We start from the raw sequence: 20,399 nt of genomic DNA on the forward strand, positions 1-20,399 counted from the left end.
CAATCAAAAGTGTGGCCTCATTGTGCTAGGTGCTGCACAAACCCAGAGTAGGAGAAGATCCCTACCCTGAAAAGCTTACAATCTAAATAGACAAGGCAGCCATGCAGAATGGGGGCCAGGGTATAACAACGTGTCTCTGGTACCAGCAGGGGATGCTCGCAGCGGCTTGGGGTTGGGAAGAACCACACATCAGACGGCTGCCGTGGTGGCCAACAGCAGGGTTTGAACCAGCGACCTCCAGAGCTAAAAGCATGAGCTGGAGTGGACCAGCCAGGACTCCCAACAGTGGCTGCTGCAGACTTGTATCCTTGTGGATCAGGCACAGTGGGGGCCTGTAATACACACTGTGCACTGGGTTACCACCTCAGCTGCTTGAGGAGAAGTCATCCCTTGGCCCACCTGTCAGGAATGGCAGTGTCTCCATGGCACCAGCAGGGGGTGCCCTCAGCTGCTTGGGGTCATGGAAATGAGGGGGCACAGCAAGGCCCAGAAGTCCCTGGGGCAGAACATGCCTTTCCTAGCAGGCAGTTTGACATCTGTAGATACAAATTCTCTTGCCGGGGAAATGCAGGCTGAGAAATCTTTCTTCACAGCTCTGCAGCCTCTAATCAAAGCAGCCGAGCGTCTTTCTCTTCTTTATCCCATGGGGCCTGCGCTCATCCCTCCCCCTCACCCCATGGTTCATGAGAGCGGGGACAGATCCCTCATTTGTAGCCTAAATGCAGCCTGTGTTGGAGGAGCTCCTTTTAACAGTTCTGTGCCTCATGAGTAGCACCGTAAATATCTGGTTGCCTCCTCCTCAGCTTTCATGTCTAGCACAGGCTTTGCGGAGGGGAGCTGGGGGGGGGGCTGGGCTGGTGAAATAAAGAACTGCAGCCTCGTGTGAAGCAGAAGCAGAGAGGGAGAGCTCAGTACAGAATGGTGCTGGTGGCTGCGTGGGAGCCGGGCTGATGTTGAGGAAGGAACACAGTGTCTGGGTCCTGCACCCCAGGAAGGGCCATGGTGGCTGTCGCCTCCAGGATGCAGGAAATCCCAGCCAGACCCTGTCCTCATGTGACGAGGCGGGGAGACAGCTGAGAGCTCTGAGCGGAGTCTTTGAGGGCAACAGCTCCAGGGGGAAGCACTTGCCGTGGCTTCCTGAAGGCGTTGGCTCAAGGGGCAGACATGGCACCTGAGGCTGGGATGGTCAAAGGAACCTAATGGATCCAGGTATCTGACTCCTTAAGCTCCTCTGAGAATCCCAACTCCGAAAGCAACCCCTTGTGAGCCCTGCAGTGTCCTCCCCCAATGGCCCCTTGGATCCAGTGCTTGTCTCTTCCCCCAGCCCCCACGGGGCTGAACCTCTTCTGCAATAGTGTGAGTAGTGGGGCTATGGCAGATCGTTCGCCAGCCCGTCCATGAGCACAACAGGCGTCAAAGGGGACATCGGTTCCAGTTCTGCTCGTGCTAGAGAGAGACTTCAAGCCCTAGCTACCAGAGTCAGGTGCCTGCATATGAATCTCAGTCCCCAGTGTGAGCCCTTGAAAATGTGACCACCCCATGGCACCAAAGCCAGAATGCCACTAAGGAGCATCCCCCACCCCTACCTTCTTCTGTTTAAAGCTCAAATGGTTTTTAAGCCCATCTCATGATTTTTGTGGGCCCGGATCATGAGTTTTGAAGCCTCGGGCAATGCCGACCCGGCACCAGGCTTTTGTTGGCCAATTCCATCAACCATACAGATGCGTCTGCCCCGACAGTCCATAACCCTTGCCCACTTCCGGTTAGATACCTTTAGTGTCCACACTGGCCCAGACAATTTCTGTATCACCGTGCTGAGAGCCCCTGGGGGATAAGCCTCCAATATGGGGTCAACTAGCTCCACTGACTCTAATTGGGCTGGATGCGCTAACCAGCTCCCAGGAGGCTAGAGTGGGAGCTGCATTAGCAAAACGTAATGGGGCCAGAGAGACTGTGAAAGCAGCCGCTGTTCTCCACTAGCTACCACCTGGAGATAGGAGCCCCCAGCAGGGGTGTGCAGGGGGAGGGGCTGTCCCTCTCAGAGCAGGGGTTTCAGTTCCATGGGGGAAGCCCAGGACTGAAGGGCCGTGCTTGCGGCTCTCCCTGTCCCTGCTGTACCCTATTAACCAGCGGCGTCTGCTGCAGCCATTCCTTGGGCTCCAGTCAAGCCATCAGCCTTTGTTACACTGTGTTCCGTCAGCTCTGCCAGCAACAGGACTGCACCCAGTGCCAGGGATTTAGGAGCGCACTGCTAGCCCCAGACAAGGGAGCACAGGTCTCTGCTCCCCACCAGCAGGCTGAGACTGTTGTGGGGCATGGTCAGGGATCACCAGAAACCCCTCGGAGCATCCCCACCCAGGGCGCAGGGCTGGCGGTGGCTCAGGCGCTCTACTTGGTTGCTTTCTCCTCTGGCATCTGTCCCTTAGAGATGGGCTCGCTCAGTGGGATCTGGATTTGGAGCCAGGGTCAGGGTGTTCAGAACCAGGGTGTGGGCCGGGCCCAGGGAGGGTTCAGTGGGCAGCTCAGGGCACATCAGGGAGGGGAACTCAGCCCTCGCTAGCTAAGCACATGCAACAGTGGAGGTCCAGACTCGGGATGGTCCAGGACTCAAGGCACAACATGGAGTCAGGTTCGTGGTGAGCCCAGGTTGAGAGTGCAGAAGGTTGCAAATTCTGAGGCCTTCGGGGCGTCTGGGCTCAGAGCCCGTCAGAGAGGGAGGCACAGGGGGAGTTGGGGCACACCCTGAAGTTCTCTCTAAGGGGAGTTGGGCCTAGGACCCTTGAGGGAATCAGAGGCCAGGGAAATGGGAGGGCTTTGGGCCTAGCAGGCAGTGCACTGCTGAGAGGGGCAGCCAGGAGGGAGGCAGCTGTAGGCTGCCCCCAGGGCACAGTCCCGCTCGCTAAGCAGTGCTGTTTTCCTTTTGACAGTTCAGCCCTGCTTGTGGGCTGCTCGTTTATCTCAGTGATTTACTGTTCATTACCAAACCCCATTAAAGATTCAGGCTCCCCGTGTGGTAGTATGAAAGGGCTGTACTTCCCCATCCCTCCCCTCCCGCCTTCTGCCTTCCCAATGCACCAGCGCACCCAAGGATTGCTTCTTCAGACAGGCCAGGGAGCAGAGCCTGTCTCTGAGAGTGCAAGAAATGACATCCAGCCCCTCATGCTCTGCTCGAGTCCCGCACACTCCATCCAGCTCCGCACGCCCTGCCCGAGGCCCACATGCCCCATCCAGTCTCGCACGCCCCATCCAGCCCCGCAGCCCCTGCCCGAGGCCCACACATCCCTTCCAGCCCCCCATGCCATGCCCGAGGCCCTCACGCCCCATCCAGCCCCTCAGCCCCTGCTCGAGGCCCACACATCCCTTCCAGACCCCCATGCCATGCCCGAGGCCCTCACGCCCCATCCAGCCCCTCAGCTCCTGCTCGAGGCCCACACATCCCTTCCAGACCCCCATGCCATGCCCGAGGCCCTCACGCCCCATCCAGCCCCGCAGCCCCTGCCCGAGGCCCACACATCCCTTCCAGCCCCCCATGCCATGCCCGAGGCCCTCACGACCCATCCAGCCCCTCAGCCCCTGCTCGAGGCCCACACATCCCTTCCAGACCCCCATGCCATGCCCGAGGCCCTCATGCCCCATCCAGCCCTGCACGCCCTACCCGAGGCCCACACGCTCCATCCAGCCCCGCACACCCTGCCTTAGGCTCGAGTGCCCCATTTGGCGCCCACACGCCCCATCCAGTCCCGCACACCCCATCCAGCCCCACGCGCCCCATCCAGGCCCACACACCCCATCCAGGCCCGCAGCCCCTGCATGAGGCCCACACATCCCTTCCAGCCCCCCATGCCATGTCCGCAGCCCTCACGCCCCATCCAGCTCCCATGCCCTGCCCGAGGCCCACACGCCCCATCCAGCCCCGCACGCCCAGCCCAAGGCCTGCACACCCTGCTTGAGGCCCACATGTCCCATGTAGCTTGGTCACAGGCTTACAGCAGTGATTGCAGAATGTACAGTCATGGCCGGCTAAGCCAGACTGATTAGAGAGAGGGAAGGAGGAGAGGGATAGGAAAGAAGAAATAAGGCAGGGAAGGAAAAGGGCTCATGGTGAGAAACAAAGTCTCATCCCACGTGCGGTTTGGGATTCAGCTGGAGCTGGCGGAGGTGGCGATGTATTCTGTAGCAAAGAATCCTGTGGCACCTTATAGACTAACAGACGTTTTGGAGCATGAGCTTTCGTGGGTGAATACCCACTTCCTCAGATGCATGCATCTGAGGAAGTGGGTATTCACCCACGAAAGCTCATGCTCCAAAACGTCTGTTAGTCTATAAGGTGCCACAGGATTCTTTGCTGCTTTTACAGATCCAGACTAACACGGCTACCCTCTGATACTTGATGTATTCTGTGTCGCTCTGTGTGGCCCGGGCTGGTCAGGACACGTCAGGCTCACGATGATGAAAGCCTAGGAGTCAGCGGAGGTGGCCGTCAGGATGGTGCAGCTTGCTCCTGTCAGGCAATTACCCTCTCAAAGTCTCAATTGCAGGGAGCGATGGGTGGAGTGATCCACCCCCTCATTATTTTGTCCACCACTTAGGCCTCGTTTCTGACACCCCCGTGTTGCTTCATTGATTTCTGGTTACACATTTTTCTTGTTTACCAGGCATGATCTTCACGCAGTCCTTGTTATGGCAGGGGACCATTTTGGACCCCATCTGTCTTTCCCGCCCTTGCACCATTTCCCATCAGTGTTTGTGGTTACAGGTCATAGTGACATTTTATGAACTTTCACTCATTTTTTACAGTGGAGCTCAGCTCATAATTAGGATAAACGTATAAGCCCAGCTGTCACCCCATCTAGCCCCACACACCTGACCAAGGCCCAAGTGTCTTCATCCAACTCCTTCAGCACCATCAAGCTGCATCCGTACCCATTCCCTCCCAGACCGCATTGTGTACAACTGGCCTATTATAGCCTGTCTGGCACCACTCTGTGGCCCCCACCTTCAGCATACCCTGCTCAGAGTGCGATCCCCCCATTGCCCTGCCGTATCCTCTCAGGCCCACAGCCTGCTTTCCCACCACGCTCCAGGTCCCCTCCTCCAGACACATTACCTCTTCTGAACTTGATTTTGGCTCTCCTTTACTGGTAGTGTACTCCATGGGCTAGATTCAGCCCTGATCGAGCAGATTGCGTTCACTTTAGTGGGTCACACCTGCTTAAACCAGATCTGCCCCTGGGTCCACACCGAATGAGATGTTTTACCTGCACTCCTTTTCTCACTCGGGATGTATGTGAGCATTACTGGACTGGACTGGGGTTGGGAATAATACTCGATGCTGCTGGAGACCATCCACTCCCAAAGACCTGAGACAACTTTGCAAAGGTTAGTGGATCTCAGTGGCTGTTTGCTGTCCAGATTGTCACTAGATCATCTGCAGTTGGGAGGCTGTTGTCCTTTACGTGAGTATGACTTCTCCTCCCATCTCCTGCCTCTGTCTAGAGGAGAGGAAGAGAGAAAGGATGAGATTAACAGGACAGAAGGAGAAAGAAGCACCCAGAACATGATGGAAGGGGTGTGGGAGGTTGCTTTTCTGCAGAAGGTTATTAATAAAAGCTGCGTCTGTGGTCTAGGAATAGCTCCTCTGTTGTGGTGACACAGCGACAGAGTCGTTAGTGTAATTCGCTGAGGTCCCGAGAGGCTGCCCCCTCAGGCCAGCACTGGAGAAGTGGTGACACATTGGCTCAGGTTGAAGATCAGCTTACAGGAAGCTCCGGGGAGAAGGCCGACAAGCTATGGGCAGCTCTCCGTGTGTCACGGCCAATCAGCTCTTGGATCTTGGCGGTGAGAATGAGATAACGTTGGGAGGGTGACAGCCAGCTCCCAGCAGAAGAGTATTTACAAAGAGAAACATGACAGCATTCAACAGTGAATGCACTTCCACGATCCAGTCGTACGGGCCCAGGCTACCCCAGTGCTGCTCCCGCCACCCAGCCATACGGGTCCAGGTTGCCCCAGCACTGCTCCCGCACCCTCCCGTTCGGCCCCGTTCCATGGGGAAGGCAGGCAGGACTGGGAGCCGAGGTCCTCCTGCACCATGGGTTGGAGTCTGGCCATAGCCTGGCAGCTGACCCACAGATGTGCTGGGGCGGGGGGAGTTCCCTGTACCCTGCCTGTAGCTGCAGGACCTGATGACAGGCAGAGATCTGGCACAGGCGCCCACTGAAAGTGGGACAGAGATGTGTGCTAATTGGCAGCCAGGAGTGACGAGAGCAAGAGATGAATCATTAATCAGACAGAGCTGTAGCCTCCCCCCCGGGGCCCTTGGAACCTTTGATAGCTCACACAGTCTCAAAAGCAACTAGCCAGGTGGGTCAGTGTTCCCACTATGATGGCAGGGTCGGCGCCACTGAGGAATGAGAATGATGGGAACGAGCCCGTCTGGTATCAGGCAGTGCTGCAGGGTGGGTGAGCACTTGGATATGAGGGGATGGAAAGGCCACACGGAGAACTGGAGCTGTTACCTGTGCTGTAGCAGGACCATGCTGGCCAGGCCTCACCAAGTGATCTCAGTTGCCTAGGTGGGTGTCAAGCCCTCAGAGCAGCCATCCAGGCAGGTGCTGGGACCCTGCCAGTTCCCCAGGAGCAGCTGTTTGTTTCACTGGGGCACCATCATGCATTCGTTGCTGCGAACGCTGCTGCATTTGCTTAGCTTGGTGAGTGCTGAACTCAGCCCATGCAGTGGCTTCCCAGTGGGGAGCAGAGGTCTGGAACTAGTGCCCTGCTTTTTCTCGTCCTGCTCTGGCTGAAGGTCCAAAGCATTTGGAAATTGTCTTGCGACCCTCTCCCTGGGTCTCTAAGCACGGTGCAGGTGGCAGGCGTAGCTGGAGGCAGACTCACTGGAGCAAGGCTGGAAGCTGGTGCTGGATGGTCTCTGCTGAACCATGTGCTCTGATGTACAGGTGCAGAAGCTGCAGGTGAGGGCAAACGGGTTGGTGGCCAGATGTGTTCACCAATAGACAGCCACTGAGCTGTGCTCAGACACGTCCTTACTGTATTTGCAGCCTCTGTAGGTGCTGGTCTCTAGGACAAAGATGGTTGCCTAAGCGTCTGAGGCCTCGCATTGTTGGAGACCTTAAACTAGCAGGAAACACAGTGATCCAGCTCTTTCTGCCCTGCCAGTCCTATCCCCAGGGGATTGAGTGTGCTTGGCATAGCTGCCCAGCCTTCCCAGCTAGAGCTGGGCTTGGCAATGTCTCCACTTCCTAGAGTGACAGGTTTAAGCCCTGCCAGGGGTAATGCAGCTTTTCACTGGTAGATGAACCAATGACACCTGAGGTTGCTTCTGCTCTGCACTGAAGAGCCCATAGCCGGATTTTGCAAGAGTTGGGCCTCACCCCAGTGTCCTTGGAGAAAGCCTCTCTCTCTCCAGCCCCTCTTCAGGTAGTTCTCTCTAGCTGTAGGATCTGAGCATCTCATGACATTCACTGGATTGATCCTCCCCTGTGAGGCAGGGCCATGTTATCATCCTCATTTCATGACTGGGAAACTGAGGTACACAGCGGGGCAATGACTTGCCTATGGTTAAGCAGGCAGCCTACAGCAGGGCAGGAAACTGATCCCAGGTCTCCCAAAGCAAAGACTGGTGCTCTAACCACTGGGCAGGCCTTCCTTTTCTGTGCGGAGGAGGGTGTGTACATCAACGCTGTTGGTGTCAACATTGTAAACCCACCAGGCCTGGAGCTGCCAGGAGCCGTTCCTTTGTCTCCATGGGCTTCGGGCCAGGTCCTTTGTGGCGGCTCTGTAGCCATGTAAAGCAGAAGAGCAATGATTATTGTCAGCGCTGCCCCACAAGACCCAGTCCCAGGCCCCTGCTTCTTGATGCTCTGCATCTCGCTCCACAGAGGCATCCCTGCAGTGCTGGTGAGGCTGCAGGAGAAGGAAGCAGGTGAAAGCCCAGGGGGTATCTGTTGTGCTAAATCATAGCAGGGGGCACAGTTCAGATGATCACACTTGTGCTCTGGCACATGAGGGCTGATAACCCTTAACTTGTCGTTGGCATGCAGGGACAGTCCCAGTCACTGCCACAGCTGCCCTGAGACAGAGAAACGGCTGATCCCTGGGTGAATTTTATTAAACTATTTGCCTAGATACCAAGGGTGGTTGGTGAATGAATGATCAGTTATTATTTAATATTTATATTGCAGTAGAGCCTAGAAGCTGGCGCGGGGGCGGGGGGGGGGCTTGTTTGCCAGGCATTGTACAAACCTAGCACTATGATTGTGATGCCAAACAGCCCTACCAAGATGGGGACCTTGTCATGCTAGGTGCTGTACAAACACCTGGTGAAAGACAGTCCCTGCCCCTCAGAGCCTACAGTCTCAATAGGAAAAAAAGGGAGGATAGAGAAACTGAAGCACAGGGACTCATCCACGATCACACAGCAGGTCCAGGGCAGAGCTGGGAATGGAATTCAGCTCTCCTGACTCCCAGCCCAGTGCCCTGTCAGCCAGGCCAGGGTGGCAACTGGCAGATCCAGCCCATGGGACGATTCCCTGAATGTCTCTGCCCCCTCAGCCCCCTGCAGACATGCTCTACAACATGGGGGTCCTGCACATGATGTGATCTCACGCACACCGTCCGCGTGAGGTCACGCCACGTGGGGGATGCCAGTGTGTAGTGCACATATTTCTCTATGTGGCCTGTAAAGGTGCCCCACACCACTGCATCCAGCCCATGGCAGGGAAAATGTTGGAAACTCTCTTCATCCAGTTGCCCATAGGAAGAGCCTGTCCCTGCTCCACAGCTCTGACATGGACAGGCGAGTTCCACAAGCTGTTTCCAAGCTGTATAAAGCATCAGGGTTTTCTTCCATCCCAATCATGTTTGTTCCCCCCTCGGTTTCACAGCCTGCCCGTCCAAAGGGAGATGGTGCATGGGACCTTCTCACTGGTGTGCAGAACCCTCTCTCTCGCCCTTCTCCTTCCTCATCTAAATAGCCCTAGAGAATCTGTCCTGCCTGGCTGCTGTGAGGGCTTTGCCCCAGCCCTGCTGCCAGCTCTGCCCCGCTGCCCCAGCACAGGGGCATGGCCAGGGTGCAGGGCTGTCCTCTGTTTCGCAGCGGCCCTCATACATTGAAGCATCCTTGAGGTTGCTGTAATTTGCATTAATGAGGGGCCAGCACAGCCCCAGAATACAGGGAGCCAGGTTCTCAGCTGGGGTACATTGCCATAGCTCTATGGACTCCAGTGGAGCTACACCAGTTTACGCCAGCTGAGGATCTTGGCCCAGCCAGGGCCAGCATTTCCATTTAGGTGACCTAGGCGGTCACCTAGGGCACCAGGATTTGGGAGGGCAGCAGACTGCTCTGGTGGACCTCCTGCAGGCGTGCCTGCAGAGGGTCCGCTGGTCCCGCGGCTCCGGTGGATCATCCACAGGCACGCCGGCGGCAGGTCCACCAGAGCCGTGGGACCAGCGGACCGTCCGCAGGCACGCTTGTGGGAGGTCCACCGGAGCCGCGGGACTGGCGAGCCAGCCCTGCACCTAGGGCACGAAAAACCCTGGCGCCGCTCCTAGGCCCATCACACAAGTGGCTTAAAGCTACATTACATCCTCCCCAGCCCTGTCCCACTAAGCATCAGATCCTTAGCATTGGTGCTGTCTGTTCCTGTGAACCCCTCCTTGTGCCTGCACTCCCTCTCACCGCCAGTCTCCTGCTCTCCCCTGTTCCTGCTCCCTGCTTCAGAGCTGAGGTGCCCAGAAGGAAGCGGAGTTGCGCGGCTGCTGGTTATAATGGCATTCTCCTATTTTATATTTGCTCTCATGCTCTGGCCTCACGTACACACTGCGCCTAGCACATTATTTGCTCCCCTACCCCCAACCGCCTCTGTGCATTCAGCAGCAGGCTTTACAGAGCAGTCTGTGGTGACACCTCGGTCTCTGTCCTCAGGGGTTATAACTAATTCAGAACCAATCAGGGTGTGAGGAGTTTAAATCAATCCTTCCAAGGGGCATTTCTTTGTACTTGTCTAGCAGGAATTTGGTCTGCCGCGTTGTTGTCCAATTACATTGTTCTCTTCATTCCCTTTGGATGGCCGTGCTGCCCTCCAAAGTCTGTTAAGCGAAAGCATTCTGTGCCATCAGCAAGATTGGCTGCCTTAATATTCAACTCCCATTCCAAATCATTAATAAACCTCCTGGACACCGGTCCTCATCCTAGTCCGTGAGGCACCCTGCTCTGAATTCTTGCTGGCTGTAGTGGCAGTGCATTGTGTGTGTGGTGGTAGGGTAATGCCATGCCCTAGGTGGGTCACTAGCAGTGGGGATTGTGCCTGGGCTCTCTCCATCTTAAGGCGTGAGCCTCAACTGCTTGAGCTAAAACACCTGCCTAAGTCAGCTTAGCCTGTAGTGGGCTCATCAATCTCTGTGTCACAGCCACTACCAGAAGAAGACAGAAGTGCCACACAAAAGTGCTGCACAGACACAGAGTGAGAGACCATCCCTCTGAACAGAGGAATAGCGATGATTCCCATTGTATAGATGGGAAGCTTAGGCACAGAGAGATTGGGTGACTTGACCAAGGTCCCACAGGGAGTCTGTGGCAGAGCTGGGAAGTGAAAGCTGGTTTCCTGAGCCCTATCTGGTACCTTAACCACTAGACAAGCCTTCCTTGATGAGAACTGGCCACTTATTTTTCCTTTGGGGCCTGATCCACTGCTCAGTGACATCAGTGGGTATCTTTGCATTGATGTAACAAGCTTTGGATCAGGTCCTTATTTCTGACAGCCCACTTTGAATCCATGCTAGGCCTTTAAACTCTCACCCCTGGGTCTCTGAGCTTCCCAGCCATCTCCTGAGTGTGAATGATATTGCTGCTTGCTCCTCCCTCAGTCACCATCTTAAGCCTTTAGGAGGGTCTCAGCATGTTATGGTGCCAGCAGCCAGGCTGGCTTGTCATTAGCATACCACACTCAACTAGGTCCTTTAAAGTAATCACCAATGCTTCCTGGTATCCCTGCATGTTGTCCTTAGGCAGCACAAAGTATATTCCTGGCCCCAGGAATTTCACCACAGACATTGAGGAAAGGCCTGCAGACCTGTAATATAATAACCTCCCTGCCCCCAAAGTAATAAATATCTCCCCACCAACTGAGCACTAAGGGAGGGCATCTGCTAGGGCTCAGCCACACCTGTGCAGAGAATGGGACCAATCTGTCCTGGAAGCTAAGGCTCGACAAACTCAGGTTAGACACGTGCAGATTTTTAACCCTGGGTGCTGGAGGCGGGTAATGAATCATGGGAACAACTTGCCTTGGGATGCGGGGCTCAAAGTCCTTAAAGCAAAACGAGGGCGTCTTTCTAGTTCAGCCAGGAGCTATGGGCTTGAGGTGGGATTTGCTGAAACTCTCTGGGCTCTGCAATGCATGGGGAGTGCACAGGTGCAGTGGAGGGCAGGTATGTGAGGCTGGAACAAGGCAGCCCACTCGTTTAAGGGCCAGGAAGCCCTGGGCCAGACAGCCCTGTTAATTAGCCCTGCCCTGCTACACCTGTGTTGGGTGTCGGACTCAGGAGGAAGTGGTAGAGAGTTGGCTGGAGAGGACAGCAGAGGCCTGTGATGAGGCTGGCAGAGGGTGGGAGACTCCAGGTCAGGATCTGGGAGTGGCTGCTCAGGAGAGGGCAGATAGCAACCCAGAGTTGCCCAGGAGGGAGATAGAAAGGACCCAGGCAGGGTGAAAGCTGAGCCCAGAGCGTGGGCAGAAGAGTTCCTGAATCAGAAGAGAGAAGACAGGCCCCTGGGGAAGCAGGGGCTGGGCTATGGTGGAGGCTAAGGCAAAGACTTTGTGTTGTGTGTGTTTGGGACGGGGATGCCCTGGGTGGGCTGGACTTTTGTTCAGAGAACAAAGACACTGTAGCAAGTCACCTCTGTGGCTGAAGATAGCTGTGGGGAAACTGAGGCAGAGTGCAACAGTTCTGGGTCTTCCTGTGAGGGGGGCACTCCAGGATGGTGAGTCTCAGGACTGGGGCATTGATTGCAGTAGGGGGGCAGGTGTAGTGAAGGGCAGGAATTTGTCCCTCTGCAGTTTTCAAACCTAGGCACCTCAGCAGGACTCCAGTCCAGCTCCTGCTTACATTCGGGCGACTCAGCCAGGCATTTGAGCCCCTAACAGATGCTGATGATGGATGCTGCCAATGCTCAGCTGTGGGATTCCAAAGCCACATTTGAAAATCAGCCCTGGCCCATCTGTGCTAGTTTCCCCCCTCTTTTCCCAGCACTGATGTGTAGGTCTCCGGTTGGTCAGTGCCAGCATCACCCTTCACATCCTTGTTTTGAGAGGGACCCGGGCCTGGCTGCTCTCCAGTGCACCAGGAGAGTGGCTGTTTTGAATGATAAATTCCACCTTTTTGTGAGCAGCTCAGTGACTTTGTTCCTCGGCTCCTTCCAAGCCCTGCAACAAATGCCAGCCATCCCCAGTGATTTATGAATGGCGCTCAGCTTACGGCTGTGGGGCGTTTCCCTTTGCAGGCCCCACTTCTGAGTGCCAGGAAGAGTGACCCCAGTGGGCTGGAGTTTGTGCGGCTGTCCCTCTGCGCAGTAGCGAGTCATTAAAGTGTCGCCTGGTGAAATCCCCTGAGGCTATTTTAAGAGACCCAAATGTGTGGGGACAAAGTTGTCACCAGGGAAGATACTTGTCAGATTCTTTTTAGGGCTCAGATCACTCAAAATTCAGCTTTATTTAAAAACACCAAATCTTGCAGGAGGAAGGCAGCTACTAACTCAACTTTCACTAGTGTCAAGCACCCTAGAGACGCCATCGGTGTCGATGCAGGTAGATTAATAGATTTTACGGCCAGAAAAGACCATCTAGTCTGATTTCCTATGAGTCACAGACCACAGAACATCGCTCAGGGATTCCAATGTCTGGCTTATAACCACTGGTTGAACTGGAGTATGTCTTGTTTTGATGTAAAGACTTTGAATGATGGAGAATCCCCCACCTCTCTCAGAAAGCTGAGCCAATGGTTCCTAACCCAGTTTCCAGTGTGACTTAATTTAGCCTCTGTGTCCACTGTCTCCGATGTCCAAATAAGGCCCAGAGCAATGAGATCCAGCTGTAAGACGGCTGGTTGTATGGGTGAGGGCAAGTCACTTCACTCTCTCTGCCTCTGGTTCCCCATTCATAAAATGGGGAGAATAATGCTCGCCTGCAGGGCTGTGACACTTGCGTGGGATCTTTCGGGAGGGTTCTAGGAATGCAACCTCTGTTACTGGTTGGACATTTCCTTCAGCTAAAGCTTACCCCTCACCTTCAACATATTAGAAGAAACGTTTCTTTTGGAGGAAAGCTGGGAGCATTTGCCAAGCTGCGCAGCCCGTTGGCCCCCTGCCATTTGCTCCCAAGTCTCACCTGGGATCATCCCTGTTTCATTGTGCACTTCCACAGCACTTTCCTCTAAGAATTCAAAGCACAGGAAGTCTCCTCAGAGAGATGGGGCAAGTAGAATTATAATAGGGGTCACTTGCTCTCGGCTGAAATGCAGCCACCTCAGTGGTGGGAAAAGGCAGCTGTTTCTCCACAGCATAACAGTGTGAGAGACAGGAGGTGGAAAAGAATCTTGTATCCTGGGTATCTGTACTCCTCACAGGTTTTAAGAGATCACTAAATAACCCTCCATATCTTTATGGCTAGATGGAGGCAGGGGAGAAGAGTCCTGAAATTTTTTGTGTTGTAGGCTGGGGTCACGGTATGGAAAAGATTGAGAATCTCTGTTCTGGGGTTGTAACTGCAAGGAAACAGAGTTCTTTTCTCTTCCCTGAGGTTCCTCTACCATGCTCATTGGAGTGTCCGAGTGCCTTCCAATTGTGCATTACCCAGTGTGACTAACGTGTCTCATGTTTGTTCTCTCCCCGGGAGCAAGAGTGTGTGCAGGGGAGTGTCCTGTGTGGTGGTGTTTTTCCATGTGCATACAGCTCTGTATTTATGTCAGAGAAGGCAAAGGCAAAGAAACGCACCTAGCACTTAGAGCGGAAGCTGGGGGAGGTTTGGGGTGGTCCTTCGTTCCTGAGGGAGTTCATTCCATGGGCTGGGACTGGCCCCCAGGAAAGCTCTGTTTCCTGCACAGAGGAACTTTACCCTGATTGGGGAGAGTTTGTTTGGCTTTGGAATTTGGCCAGGACCTGAGGGCTCTTCTGGGCATGTTTCTGTAGAGGAGCTTTGGTGACTACAAGAGGCCGGAATGCTGACCTTTACTCCTCCAGCTGATCCGATTTCACCATGGGGTAACTCCCCTGAGAAGTCCCTGTAGCTGCATCAGTGATTGGTTTGGCCCAATATCTCCAGCTGCACAGGTTCCCCTAGCACCGTGCTGGGACTTTAGCTCTGTGATGCAGTAGGGACTGTCTGTGTGGGGAGTGGGAGAGCAGGGGAGGACTTTAGGGGATGGACGATGCCAGGGCCTGTAACCTGAGCTAGGTAAGGGAGAGGAAAGGTCAACACCTTTGCCCGGGAAGGGGAAAAAGGAAGGGAGTGGCAAGAGGGAAGCAGTTTGAGTTTGGGCTTGGGGCTGTGTGGGCGGAATTCAGGGTATCCTAGCTAGGATCCAAGCACCCTGAAAGCCCAGAAGGACTCGGGGAGGGGTCCTGACTGTGCCTGCAAGCTCTGCTGTAACCTGTGTTCCTGTTGTCCAATAAACCTTCTGTTTTACTGGCTGGCTAAGAGTCACTGTGGGTCCCAGGAAGAGGGGTGCAGGGACGGACTCCCCCACACTCCGTGACAAGCTCACAACAGACTCCAAGAGAAAAGTGTCATGTTCTGCGTCACCAGCCAGCCACACTGCCTCAGGCAGCCCGCCGCTGCTCCATGGGGCCTGTCTAGCCACATTCTGGCATCTGACTGTCTGAGGTGTCCTGATCAATCATTGACCCACCTCATCCTGGCTGTGCCTGGGAGAACCAACCGGTCCTCCTGCAAGGCATCATATCCCCAGGCTGTCTTTTCTCCTGGCCATGGAGGCACAATGCAGCAGACAGACATGGGGAGGGTATGTAAACACCAGAGGGATGTGCGATTGTGCAAGCGGAGAACACACCGAGATATTGCAGGAGCAGCCCGACTGTTCTGTATCCTGCTTGCAGACCTGCCTGGTGTTTAGGGTAACCAGATGTCCCAATTTTATAGGGACAGTCCTGATATTTGGGACTTTTTCTTATATAGGCCCTTATTACCCCCCATTTTTCACACTTGCTATCTGGTCACCCTACTGGTGTCCTACCCCTGGTTCCTCCTCCACGAATGTGACTATCTGATCATGCAGCTCAGCTCTGGGCAACTCTGGAATCTGCATGCCCCTAGGAAACCTGCAGCATCCCAGAGTCTGACGACTTACAGGGGGTGGGGAAAGGGGGTCATGGCTCTGTGTTATTGAGATCATTCCCCTTCGTGTTCTCGCCATTGGGTTGGAGGAGGCTAGTCTTAGGCTCTGTGCCTGATCTGAGGCTTGGAGGAATCTCTGTCCGTGTTCCTGCTGATCGTCCCCTACAGGAGCAGAGGGGGCTGTGCCAATGACTGGCTCCTCGACCCCAGCTGAGCACACTAAGCAAGCGCAGGCTTCCCCACCTTGCCCCTGCCTTGGCAGACCAGTCACACAGGGCGGGTCCAGCACTGCCATCAGCCCTGCTCCCTCTCGGGGCTGAGGCGTGTAGTTTGCAGTGTGCGTTGGCAGGTAGGTGGGAGCAGGGGAGCAGGAGCCGGGAGAATGGGGTGCGAGCGAGGGTGGAGCCTCCCACTCTGCGATGGCGCATGCGGGACCAACTCCATAGACACCCCCACTCAGTGGGAGGCCTAGGGTCACCCTGCATGACAAAACCTGAGACAGAGCTCTGAGGTGGATCTCATGGGATAGCACGGAGTGGAGCTGATGTTTGGCTGGACCTCAGGAGCCAGCTCCTAAGAGTGGCATGCGTATGGCTCCATAAATTATTAATAGACTATTCTTACAGCGATTAATTATTCATTAGCATTGATGATTATTTGGACAGCGCCTGAAGTGTGTGATACTAGGCCGCAGAATGACCTCCCTGAGAAAGTGCTGTGACCTCTCCCCCCGTCCCTCTGTCGCTCAGGGATCTGAACACAGGACAAAGTGTGGGCAAGGGGCTGCAGGTAGCAACCCTCAAGGGGGGAGATACAGGTGTGTCTCCGGCTGTGCTTGTGTGCCAAATCCTGTAGGCTGTAGTCAACCCAGAAGCCCAGCTCCCGTCAACAGGAGCTTTCCCTGCGTCGGCACTGCACGAGTTGGCCCTGTGAGGTTGGGATGGTTGGTCAGTATTATGGCAGGGGGGCTACAGGTGTAACGCTCTCCATTTCACACACCCGCATGCACAGAGATCTGTGGCCCCAGCCTAGCTCACTAGCAGGCACTCAACTGGGATTTGTTTGCGCTGTCACCTGGTTTTCTTGTCATAGGACGTGGGCTCCCAGGGAGTGTGTCAATGGCCGGGGCTGCCCAGGTCTTTCTCGCTCTCCCTTGTCAGCATCGATCCCGCAGTGCCGGGCTGGCACCCTGCTGGGCCCAGGCAGCCTTCCCCTACAATGGGAATGTCAATCACCCAACGGGGGAGGACCATCAAGAGGAGACCTGGAGTACAAAGCCCTTTTCTGTAAGGTCGCTGGCTCTCACGGGCCCCAAGGTCTGGGGAGACTGAACAGCTCAGAAGATGTGGAATGGGGTGCAGAGCCTCCACCCCTAGGTTCAGTCAGGCCTAGGCTTATAGCAGAGGGTCAGGGCTCCACTAAGGGCACCATGGCAACTGGCACCTTTGTTGGCAGAGACAGCCCTCTGACATGGGTCAGGCATTCTGCCCTCTCCATCCCTGCTCTGAGGCCAGGCTAGCTAGTGGGGCAGTCGGGGGCGCGTGCGTTGCTGTGGCCCAGGCTATATAGACCTTGCCTGGTGAGGGGAGAAATGTCTGACTTTGGGCCTGGGCATCCTTCCAGCCTCTTCTCCCAGCCCCACCTCCACTCGCAGACGTTTCAGAAAGGGGAATCAATACGGGAGGTAATGGAAGGGTTCAGGAGACAGGGAGAATCCGGCTTTCAGGCTTGAGTAAACAAAGGTGACTCATTCCCCAAAGCCAACATTCAGGGAGAGCCCAGACAGCACAGCCGAGTAATCAGGCCCATTTGCAATGAGATTGGAGTGATGCAGCGTAGATGCTGTGGCAGGCCTCCCCCGGGATGTATTGTCACTTAGGGGAATGCACCGTGACCAGCAATGAAATTAATAGGACCGATCCCTGCCTGGTGTAAATCCATTGCACTAGAGGTGACTCACCTAGCAGCACAGGGCCTGCCAAATACCAGGCCAGCAGTGCCTCTAGCCAGCTGTGCTGTGTCAGCAGCGCTCAGTTCCACGTGCTTCCCCCCAAATGGACTGCTGCACACTAAGTTGTCCGTAGCGGAGGTCTCTTCCTAGCCCCAAGCTGATAGTGGAGCGCCTGGGTCTTGAAACATGAGGGATTGGGTTCCCAGCACTTGTTGTGGGGAGCTGGCTCTTCCTCCTTGTTTGCCAGCTGCTAAGTTACAATTTAAAAAGCTAAAAATACATAAAATACTTTCTGAATGGGACTCTTCCATGTGAATAAGGGCAACAGTTGTATGATCATCAATAGGGAAGGGGAGCCGGAGCTAGGAGATGGCCAATGGGACGGGAGCAGGTTTGCATGCTCTTTACTGGATGGGGAAGTGCCCATGAGAATCGTTCAAGGATAGAATGTGACACCTCTCACCATATATTTGTATCACAGTTAGTGTAACTGTGGAGATGCTTAATATTCATATACACGTCTAATCCTTTTGGGAGTTTACTAAGCTCTTGTCTGTCCTGAAAGTTGTGGCAAGGAGTTCCACAGGTTAATTACACTTTGTATAGAAAGGTATTTACTTTTGTTACCTTTAGATGTCTTGCCTTTTAACTGAATTGGATCTGCCCTAGTCAAGGCGAGTGAGAGCACCAACTTTATCCTGTCTGTATTATTCATCGTTTTATAGACCTCTGGCACATCTTTTCTTATTCACCTCCTCTCTAAACCAAACAGTCCTAATCCTTGTAATCTCTGTGCACATGGAAGTTTTTCTGTGCATCAGATCATTTCCATTGTCCTTCTCTGGATCGCTTCTATTTCTGCAATATCCTTTTGGAAGGTCTAGGTCAGCGGTTGGCAACCTTTCAGAAGTGGGTGTGCCGAGTCTTCATTTATTCCCTCTAATTTAAGGTTCCGCGTGCCAGTAATACATTTAAACGTTTTTAGAAGGTCTCTTTCTATAAGTCTATAATATATAACTAAACTATTGTTTTAAGTAAACTAAATAACATTTTAAAATGTTTAAGAAGCTTCATTTAAAATTAAATTAAAATGCAGAGCCCCCTGGACCAGTGGCCAGGACTCGGGCAGTGTGAGTGCCACTGAAAATCAACTCGCGTGCTGCCTTCAGCACACATGCCATAGATTGCCTACCCCTGGTCTAAATGCTGTATTGTTTGGTGATAGATGGCTACGAACGAGGTGGGTAGACAGATCACCCAGAGTGGCACACAGTATTCCAGGTGGCGGCACATCAGTGATGTACAGAACAGCGTTAGAATAGCTGCACTTTTATACTCTGTTTTTCCTTTATCCCTTTCCTGCCTAAACATCTTGTTTGCAATTCTGCCTGCCTGCCCCTGCGCACTGAGAGGTTCCCATTGAAATGTTTGCGATGGCGCCTCAGCCTTTTTCCTGAGTGGTTATGGTGTATTTAGAGCTCATCACGGGGTAGGAGTAGTTCAAAATGTTCCTTCCGACATGCATTATCCTGCACTTATCTCCGCTGAATTTCATAGCCCGTTGCCTTTGCCCTTATCTCCTAGATTCACTGAACCCTTCCTTGCAGCTTCTGCTAGTATTCACTCAATTAAATCAGTGCCGTGGCAGCTGCAAACTTTGCTGCTTCACTTTTCAGCCAGGCCTCCTACCAGTGGAGGGGACATTGAAGCACGACACCGTTAGCCGTGTCAGAAAGGGAGTATTTGTGCCTGCCCTTTGCTTTTGATCTTTAACCCAGTTTCTAATCCAGGACAGTTTACCTCTCACCTTGTGATGACTTACCAGTAATTTCCTTAAAACATCTTGTGATGTGCTTGGTCACAACTCTTTTGAAAGTCCATCAGCCATGCCTCCCTTATATACTAGTTCAGTTGTCCTCAAGCCTTTCCACCCTCTCCTTCTGTCTAGCCAGCCCCCTCCTGCTGTTTAGAAATATGAGCAGGGCAGGTTGACTGCAACACTCTGTTACCTATTGATGACACACACATTGTCAGGCCCAGAATCTCTGTGTTAGTTAGTTGTCTCCTCCAGAGAATTCCAGTAGATTGGAGAGGTACGTAATTCAAGCTGCCCAGGGATGAACTGCCCCATTGTACTTTGACAACCATGTCCCGGCAGACTGGCACATTTTAGAAAATAAACAGATCAAATAACATAGTGAATCCTCACTATCATGCCCTGTATGCAATGCATGTTGTCTGGCTTGGAGATGGGCTATCCCACTGCAATGTGATCTGTGCAGTGGACTGTACCTAGAGAGGAGCTTTGATATATCTGGCTACAATGTCTTGTGAAATCCATGAACAAGCAGGGCCATGGCTTGGCCTGACACTTGACGCAGTCTGTTGTGCTGTATTTGGATGTGTGTAACCGAGATTATAAACTCTCTGGGCAGGGGCTGTTCTCAGGGAGTGTTTTTAGAGTGTGGGAGCCTGATCTGGACTGGAATGCAGGGGCTGCCCTAATACACTAACTAATTGTGAGCCAATGGCTCTGATATACAGACTGCATTCTGTCTTGGTTGGAATGGACCAACTCTCTTTGCTGGGCATCCCGTGTAGCATCGTGTCTGGGTGGCTCTCGCTGATGGTTGTCCCACGCTGCTCCCTCCGTCTGGGTGAGGGTGGGGGGATCTCGCTGTCGGGCATCTTATGCGTCTGGATGCATGCCTGGGTAGGTGTTCGGTGTAACACCTCATCCTCTGAGGCCACAGCGGGGTGGCCTTGAGGGACTACGTTACCATCAGGTGTCAGAGTGGAATGGGTTCCATACTGGGACATGAGTCATGGTGCCAGAGTTCAAGTGCTGCAAGGTGGGAGTGGGTCCATGTGCTATCATGTGTGGCTGGTGACCTGTCCAGACTCTGTCTGACCAACCACATGGCCACTGCCATCCTCAGTGCTCTGCCTGTGCTGCCTGTCCTTCTCCCCGAAGGCTGAGCTTTCCCCAGCATCTGTGCCTGGGACCATCCTGCAGGGACTGTGCCGGGAAGTCAGCTCAGGACAGACCAGGCCAGTGGGAGCTTTGTGTCCCTCCCTTGCCA

General features: G+C 54.1%; 1 protein-coding gene across 4 annotated transcripts in view; it reads left to right on the plus strand.

Annotated features, from left to right (window-relative positions):
• SYT7 (synaptotagmin 7) overlaps positions 1-20,399 on the plus strand; it is a 167,552-nt gene that overhangs the window by 65,722 nt on the left and 81,431 nt on the right. The window lies entirely within an intron of this gene.

This window comes from Gopherus evgoodei, chromosome 4, assembly GCF_007399415.2.
Source record: "Gopherus evgoodei ecotype Sinaloan lineage chromosome 4, rGopEvg1_v1.p, whole genome shotgun sequence".
Taxonomy (NCBI): domain Eukaryota; kingdom Metazoa; phylum Chordata; order Testudines; family Testudinidae; genus Gopherus; species Gopherus evgoodei.